Consider the following 7,952-nt stretch of genomic DNA (forward strand, 5'->3'; position numbering starts at 1 on the left):
TATGCCTGGAGGAATGCAGAAATATTCGGTGTGTTGTGGCTATCTCAATCCCAGGTCTTGCTACAGCCTCTGTGTTTGTTTTTGTAACCTGTACATTATCTACAGACTTTATCCTTTTGAATGCATTTTAGCATGTAAGTTTTTGTTTTTTGCTGACAAAGTTAATGGGTTCCACATGGAGTCAAATCCTCCACACATTCAAGTTTACTAGGCAGAAAGCTTCAGAATCCCAGAAAGCATGCTATTTCTGTTTGTATACATGGCATTGGATCACTGGCCAAACAGAAACATTGTGCTTTTCTACAAAACCACTTTGACGGTGATTTTTTGGTTAAATTTCACCCGAATTCCACAACACTTTGTCCAGATATGCCTGGAGGAAAGCCTAAATATCTGGTGTGTTGTGGCTTTCTCAATCCAGGATCTTGCTACAGCTTCTGTGTTTGTTTGTATTTTCTGGACTTTATCTACGGACTTTATCCTTTTTTTTTCATTTTCCAGAAGATATATTATACAAAATACAGTCAGAATCATGGATTGCTTTCTCTTCGTCTTTTCTTCCCTGAACGTGCAGTTGTTTGAGTCTCTTGTGTTTCTTTTTTTACATCAGATACAGGCTGTCTGAAAACTATTTCATCATCTTTCTCATCATCTTTCATTTCAGCTGCTTCAGATTTTCGTCTCTCCAAATATGATGGTGTACAAACTGGTGTGGGGCCCTGGCTATCCACAGTCTTCTCAGGAGTGTTAGCAGTACCTGAAGTCTTTTTTTTCTTCTTCTTAGTTTTGCCAGAAGTTTTCTTCTTCTTTGAAGGTAAATTTACCACCTGGCCATTTGTAGATTTCTGAAGATCAGTGCTTTCAACATTTTTCCCTTTCTGTAAAATCAATGAGGGAAAATCATAATCAATTCCTTTTTTAGCTAATTTCTTTCTGAGTAGTTTTTCTTTCTTTTTAAATCACTCCTCCATCCGTAGCTTTTGTAGAACTGTCCAATTCCGATTATACCGTTTCACTGCTGGATGTGATGGCTGATGAAATGGAACATTCCATGCTTTAAAAAGTTCCTTATGTACTTTTTCAGGTGGCATAAAATGACACACCAAGAGCCTTTCACCAAAAAGGTAGTTGTTCATTGTATCAGCAACTATCTTGGCAACATCCTCAGACTCAAACTCCACAAAGGCATAGCCTCTGCTATTTCCAGTCCTTTTGCTTCTGGACAGTCGGAATCTTGTAACAGTGCCAAACTGGGAGAAATACTCTTGAATCTGGGTTTCATAAAGTATTGGAGGTAGGTGGCCAACATAGATTACTCCAGGAGTAAGGGTTTCTTGCTTTTTTTTTCTGGGTGACGCGCTTGCGGACTTGCTCCACCTCCTTCCAAAACTGTGCGTCTTTCTCCGGGTTGAGAGACAGAATAGGGGCCGCGGGTCTGGAGAAGTCAACCATGCTGGAGGTGCCCAGGCTGACCCACGCGGCCTGGAGGAAAGCATAAATATCGGGTGTGTTGTGGCTCTCTCAATCCCAGATCTTACTACAGCCTCTGTTTTTGTTTGTGTTTTCTGGATTTTATCTAAAGACTTTACGGTTTTCAATGCCTTTCAGCATGTTTCTTTCTTTTTTTTTTTCTGCTTTTCTCCAAAACCACTTTGACGTTGATGTTTTGGTTAAATTTCACCCGAATTCCACAACACTTTGTCCGGATATGCCTGGAGGAAAGCTGAAATATCTGGTGTGTTGTGGCTATCTCAATCCAGATCTTGTACGACATCTGTGTTTGTTTGTGTTTTCTGGACTTTATCTACGGACTTTAACCTTTTGAATGCATTTTAGCATGTAACTTTTTGTTTTCTGGCAGCAAACGCTAATTGGTTCCACATGAGTGAAATCCTCCACACATTTGTGTTTTCTAGGCAGAAAGCTACACAAACCAAAGAAAACATGCTATTTCTGATTGTAAACATGACATTGGATCCGCTGGCCGAATAGAAACTTTTTGCTTTTCTCCAAAACCACTTTGACCGTGATTTTATGATTAAATTTCACACGAATTCCACAACACATTGTCCGGATATTCCTGGAGGAAAGCAGAAATATACGGTGTATTGTGGCTCTCTCAATCCCAGTTCTTGCTACAACCTCTGTGTTTGTTCGTGTTTTTTAGACTTCATCTATGTACTTTATCCTTTTGAATGCATTTTAGCATGTAACATTTTGTTTTCTGCCGAAAACACTAATTGGTTCCACCTAGAGTCAATACCTCCACACATTCGCGTTTTCTAGGTAGAAAGCTTCAGAAACCCGAGAAAACATGCTATTTCTTATTGTGAACAGGACATTGGATCCGCTGGCCGAACTGAACAATTGGCGTTTCTAAAAACCACTCTGACGGTGATGTTTTGGTTAAATTTTACCTGAATTCCACAACACTTTGTCCAGATTTGCCTGGATGAAAGCAGCAATAACCGGTGTGTTGTGGCTATCTTAATCCCAGATCTTGCTACAACCTCTGTGTTTGTTTGTGTTTTATGGACATTATGTATGGACTTGGTGGTTTTGAATGCATTTTATCATGAAACATTTTGTTTTCTGCCGAAAACGCCAATTGGTTCCACATGGAATAAAATCCTCCACACATTCTAGTTTTCAAGGAAGAAAGCTTCATAAACCCAAGAAAACATGCTATTTCTATTTATAAACATGACATTGGATCCGCTGGCAGAAGAGAAAGATTGTGCTTTTCTCCAAAACCACTTTGACGGTGATGTTTTGGTTAAATTTCACACGAATTCCACAACACATTGTCCAGATATTCCTGGAGGAACGCAGAAATATACGGTGTGTTGTGGCTCTCTCAATCGCAGTTCTTGCTACAACCTCTGTGTTTGTTTGTGTTTTTTGGACTTTATCTATGTACTTTATCCTTTTGAATGCATTTTATCATGCAACATTTTGTTTTCTGCCGAAAACACTAATTGGTTCCAGCTGGAGTCAGTACCTCCACACATTCGCGTTTTCTAGGTAGAAAGCTTCAGAAACCCGAGAAAACATGCTATTTCTCTTTGTAACCATGACATTGGATCCAATGGCCGAACAGAAACTTTATGCTTTTTTCTAAAATCACTTTGACGGTGATTTTTTGGTTAAATCTCACATGAATTCCACAAAATATTGTTCGGATATTCCTGGAGGAACGCAGAACTATCCGGAGTGTTGTGGCTATCTCAATCCCAGATCTTGCTACAGCCTCTGTGTTACTTTCTGTTTTCTGGACTTTAACAATGGACTTCATCCTTTTGAATGCAATTTAGCATGTACATTTTAGTTTTCTGCTGGCAAACGATAATTGTTTCCACCTGGAGTCAATTCCTCCACACATTCGAGTTTTCTAGGCAGAAAGCTTCAGAAACCGGAGAAAACATGCTAATTCTGTTTGTCCACATGACATTGGATCCGCTTGACGAACAGGAAAACTCTGCTTTCTGCAAAACAACTTTGACGGTGATTTCTTTGTTAAATTTCACCCGAATTCCACAACACTTTGTCAATATATGCTGATGGAAAGCGGAAATATCTGGTGTGTTGTGGCTATCTCAATCCAGATCTTGTACGACATCTGTGTTTGTTTCTGTTTTCTGGACTTTATCTATGGACTTTAACCTTTTGAATGCATTTTAGCATGTAACTTTTTGTTTTCTGCCAGCAAACGCTAATTGGTTCCACCTGGAGTCAATTCCTCCACACAATCTTGTTTCCTAGTCAGAAAGATTTAGAAACCCGAGAAAACATGCTATTTCTGTTTTTAAACATGACATTGGATCCACTGGCCGAACAGAGGCATTGTGCTTTTCTCCAAAACTACTTTGACGATGATTTTTTGGATAAATTTCACCCAAATTCCACAACAATTTGTCCGGATATGCCTGAAGGAAAGCAGAAATTTCTGGTGTGTTGTGGCTATCTCAATCCAGATCTTGTACAACCTCTGTGTTTGTTTGTGTTTTCTGGACTTTATCTACGGACTTGAACCTTTTGAATGCATTTTAGCATGTAACTTTTTGTTTTCTGGCAGCAAACGCTAATTGGTTCCACATGGAGTGAAATCCTACACATTCGATTTTTCTAGGCAGAAAGCTTCAGAAACCCGAGAAAGCATGTTATTTCTCTTTGTAAACCTGTCATTGGATCCATTGGCCGAAATGAAACATTTTGCTTTTCTCCCAATCCACTTTGATTGTGATTTTTTGGTTAAATTTCACCCAATTCCCACAACTCTTTGTCCGGATATGCCTGGAGGAACGCAGAAATATACGTGTGTTGTGGCTATCTCAATTCCAGATCTTGCTACAGCCTCTGTGTTTGTTTCTATTTTCTGGACTTTATCCTTTTGAATGCATTTTAGCATGTAACTTTTTGTTTTCTGACGGCAAATGCTAATTTGTTCCACCTGGATTCAAATCCTCCACACATTCGAGTTTTCTAGGCAGAAAGCTTCAGAAACCTGAGAAAACATGCTATTTCTCTTTGTAAACATGGCATTGGATCCACTGGCCAAACAGAAACATTGTGCTTTTCTGCAAAACCACTTTGACGTTGATTTTTTGGTTAAATTTCACCCAAATTCCACAACACTTTGTCCAGATATGCCTGGAGGAAAGCCTAAATATCTGGTGTGTTGTGGCTTTCTCAATCCAGGATCTTGCTACAGCTTCTGTGTTTGTTTGTATTTTCTGGACTTTATCTACGGACTTTATCCTTTTTTTTTCATTTTCCAGAAGATATATTATACAAAATACAGTCAGAATCATGGATTGCTTTCTCTTCGTCTTTTCTTCCCTGAACGTGCAGTTGTTTGAGTCTCTTGTGTTTCTTTTTTTACATCAGATACAGGCTGTCTGAAAACTATTTCATCATCTTTCTCATCATCTTTCATTTCAGCTGCTTCAGATTTTCGTCTCTCCAAATATGATGGTGTACAAACTGGTGTGGGGCCCTGGCTATCCACAGTCTTCTCAGGAGTGTTAGCAGTACCTGAAGTCTTTTTTTTCTTCTTCTTAGTTTTGCCAGAAGTTTTCTTCTTCTTTGAAGGTAAATTTACCACCTGGCCATTTGTAGATTTCTGAAGATCAGTGCTTTCAACATTTTTCCCTTTCTGTAAAATCAATGAGGGAAAATCATAATCAATTCCTTTTTTAGCTAATTTCTTTCTGAGTAGTTTTTCTTTCTTTTTAAATCACTCCTCCATCCGTAGCTTTTGTAGAACTGTCCAATTCCGATTATACCGTTTCACTGCTGGATGTGATGGCTGATGAAATGGAACATTCCATGCTTTAAAAAGTTCCTTATGTACTTTTTCAGGTGGCATAAAATGACACACCAAGAGCCTTTCACCAAAAAGGTAGTTGTTCATTGTATCAGCAACTATCTTGGCAACATCCTCAGACTCAAACTCCACAAAGGCATAGCCTCTGCTATTTCCAGTCCTTTTGCTTCTGGACAGTCGGAATCTTGTAACAGTGCCAAACTGGGAGAAATACTCTTGAATCTGGGTTTCATAAAGTATTGGAGGTAGGTGGCCAACATAGATTACTCCAGGAGTAAGGGTTTCTTGCTTTTTTTTTCTGGGTGACGCGCTTGCGGACTTGCTCCACCTCCTTCCAAAACTGTGCGTCTTTCTCCGGGTTGAGAGACAGAATAGGGGCCGCGGGTCTGGAGAAGTCAACCATGCTGGAGGTGCCCAGGCTGACCCACGCGGCCTGGAGGAAAGCATAAATATCGGGTGTGTTGTGGCTCTCTCAATCCCAGATCTTACTACAGCCTCTGTTTTTGTTTGTGTTTTCTGGATTTTATCTAAAGACTTTACGGTTTTCAATGCCTTTCAGCATGTTTCTTTCTTTTTTTTTTTCTGCTTTTCTCCAAAACCACTTTGACGTTGATGTTTTGGTTAAATTTCACCCGAATTCCACAACACTTTGTCCGGATATGCCTGGAGGAAAGCTGAAATATCTGGTGTGTTGTGGCTATCTCAATCCAGATCTTGTACGACATCTGTGTTTGTTTGTGTTTTCTGGACTTTATCTACGGACTTTAACCTTTTGAATGCATTTTAGCATGTAACTTTTTGTTTTCTGGCAGCAAACGCTAATTGGTTCCACATGAGTGAAATCCTCCACACATTTGTGTTTTCTAGGCAGAAAGCTACACAAACCAAAGAAAACATGCTATTTCTGATTGTAAACATGACATTGGATCCGCTGGCCGAATAGAAACTTTTTGCTTTTCTCCAAAACCACTTTGACCGTGATTTTATGATTAAATTTCACACGAATTCCACAACACATTGTCCGGATATTCCTGGAGGAAAGCAGAAATATACGGTGTATTGTGGCTCTCTCAATCCCAGTTCTTGCTACAACCTCTGTGTTTGTTCGTGTTTTTTAGACTTCATCTATGTACTTTATCCTTTTGAATGCATTTTAGCATGTAACATTTTGTTTTCTGCCGAAAACACTAATTGGTTCCACCTAGAGTCAATACCTCCACACATTCGCGTTTTCTAGGTAGAAAGCTTCAGAAACCCGAGAAAACATGCTATTTCTTATTGTGAACAGGACATTGGATCCGCTGGCCGAACTGAACAATTGGCGTTTCTAAAAACCACTCTGACGGTGATGTTTTGGTTAAATTTTACCTGAATTCCACAACACTTTGTCCAGATTTGCCTGGATGAAAGCAGCAATAACCGGTGTGTTGTGGCTATCTTAATCCCAGATCTTGCTACAACCTCTGTGTTTGTTTGTGTTTTATGGACATTATGTATGGACTTGGTGGTTTTGAATGCATTTTATCATGAAACATTTTGTTTTCTGCCGAAAACGCCAATTGGTTCCACATGGAATAAAATCCTCCACACATTCTAGTTTTCAAGGAAGAAAGCTTCATAAACCCAAGAAAACATGCTATTTCTATTTATAAACATGACATTGGATCCGCTGGCAGAAGAGAAAGATTGTGCTTTTCTCCAAAACCACTTTGACGGTGATGTTTTGGTTAAATTTCACACGAATTCCACAACACATTGTCCAGATATTCCTGGAGGAACGCAGAAATATACGGTGTGTTGTGGCTCTCTCAATCGCAGTTCTTGCTACAACCTCTGTGTTTGTTTGTGTTTTTTGGACTTTATCTATGTACTTTATCCTTTTGAATGCATTTTATCATGCAACATTTTGTTTTCTGCCGAAAACACTAATTGGTTCCAGCTGGAGTCAGTACCTCCACACATTCGCGTTTTCTAGGTAGAAAGCTTCAGAAACCCGAGAAAACATGCTATTTCTCTTTGTAACCATGACATTGGATCCAATGGCCGAACAGAAACTTTATGCTTTTTTCTAAAATCACTTTGACGGTGATTTTTTGGTTAAATCTCACATGAATTCCACAAAATATTGTTCGGATATTCCTGGAGGAACGCAGAACTATCCGGAGTGTTGTGGCTATCTCAATCCCAGATCTTGCTACAGCCTCTGTGTTACTTTCTGTTTTCTGGACTTTAACAATGGACTTCATCCTTTTGAATGCAATTTAGCATGTACATTTTAGTTTTCTGCTGGCAAACGATAATTGTTTCCACCTGGAGTCAATTCCTCCACACATTCGAGTTTTCTAGGCAGAAAGCTTCAGAAACCGGAGAAAACATGCTAATTCTGTTTGTCCACATGACATTGGATCCGCTTGACGAACAGGAAAACTCTGCTTTCTGCAAAACAACTTTGACGGTGATTTCTTTGTTAAATTTCACCCGAATTCCACAACACTTTGTCAATATATGCTGATGGAAAGCGGAAATATCTGGTGTGTTGTGGCTATCTCAATCCAGATCTTGTACGACATCTGTGTTTGTTTCTGTTTTCTGGACTTTATCTATGGACTTTAACCTTTTGAATGCA

At 39.3% G+C, this 7,952-nt stretch overlaps 2 pseudogenes; both read right to left on the reverse strand.

Moving 5' to 3' along the window:
* Positions 1-503: 503 nt before the first annotated feature.
* LOC138845234 (MKI67 FHA domain-interacting nucleolar phosphoprotein pseudogene) lies at positions 504-1,452 on the reverse strand (annotated as a pseudogene).
* Positions 1,453-4,777: 3,325 nt separating this feature from the next.
* Positions 4,778-5,729, reverse strand: LOC138845235 (MKI67 FHA domain-interacting nucleolar phosphoprotein pseudogene; annotated as a pseudogene).
* Between the last annotated feature and the right edge of the window lie 2,223 nt (positions 5,730-7,952).

This window comes from Oryctolagus cuniculus, chromosome 14, assembly GCF_964237555.1.
Source record: "Oryctolagus cuniculus chromosome 14, mOryCun1.1, whole genome shotgun sequence".
In the NCBI taxonomy this organism is placed as follows: Eukaryota; Metazoa; Chordata; class Mammalia; order Lagomorpha; family Leporidae; genus Oryctolagus; species Oryctolagus cuniculus.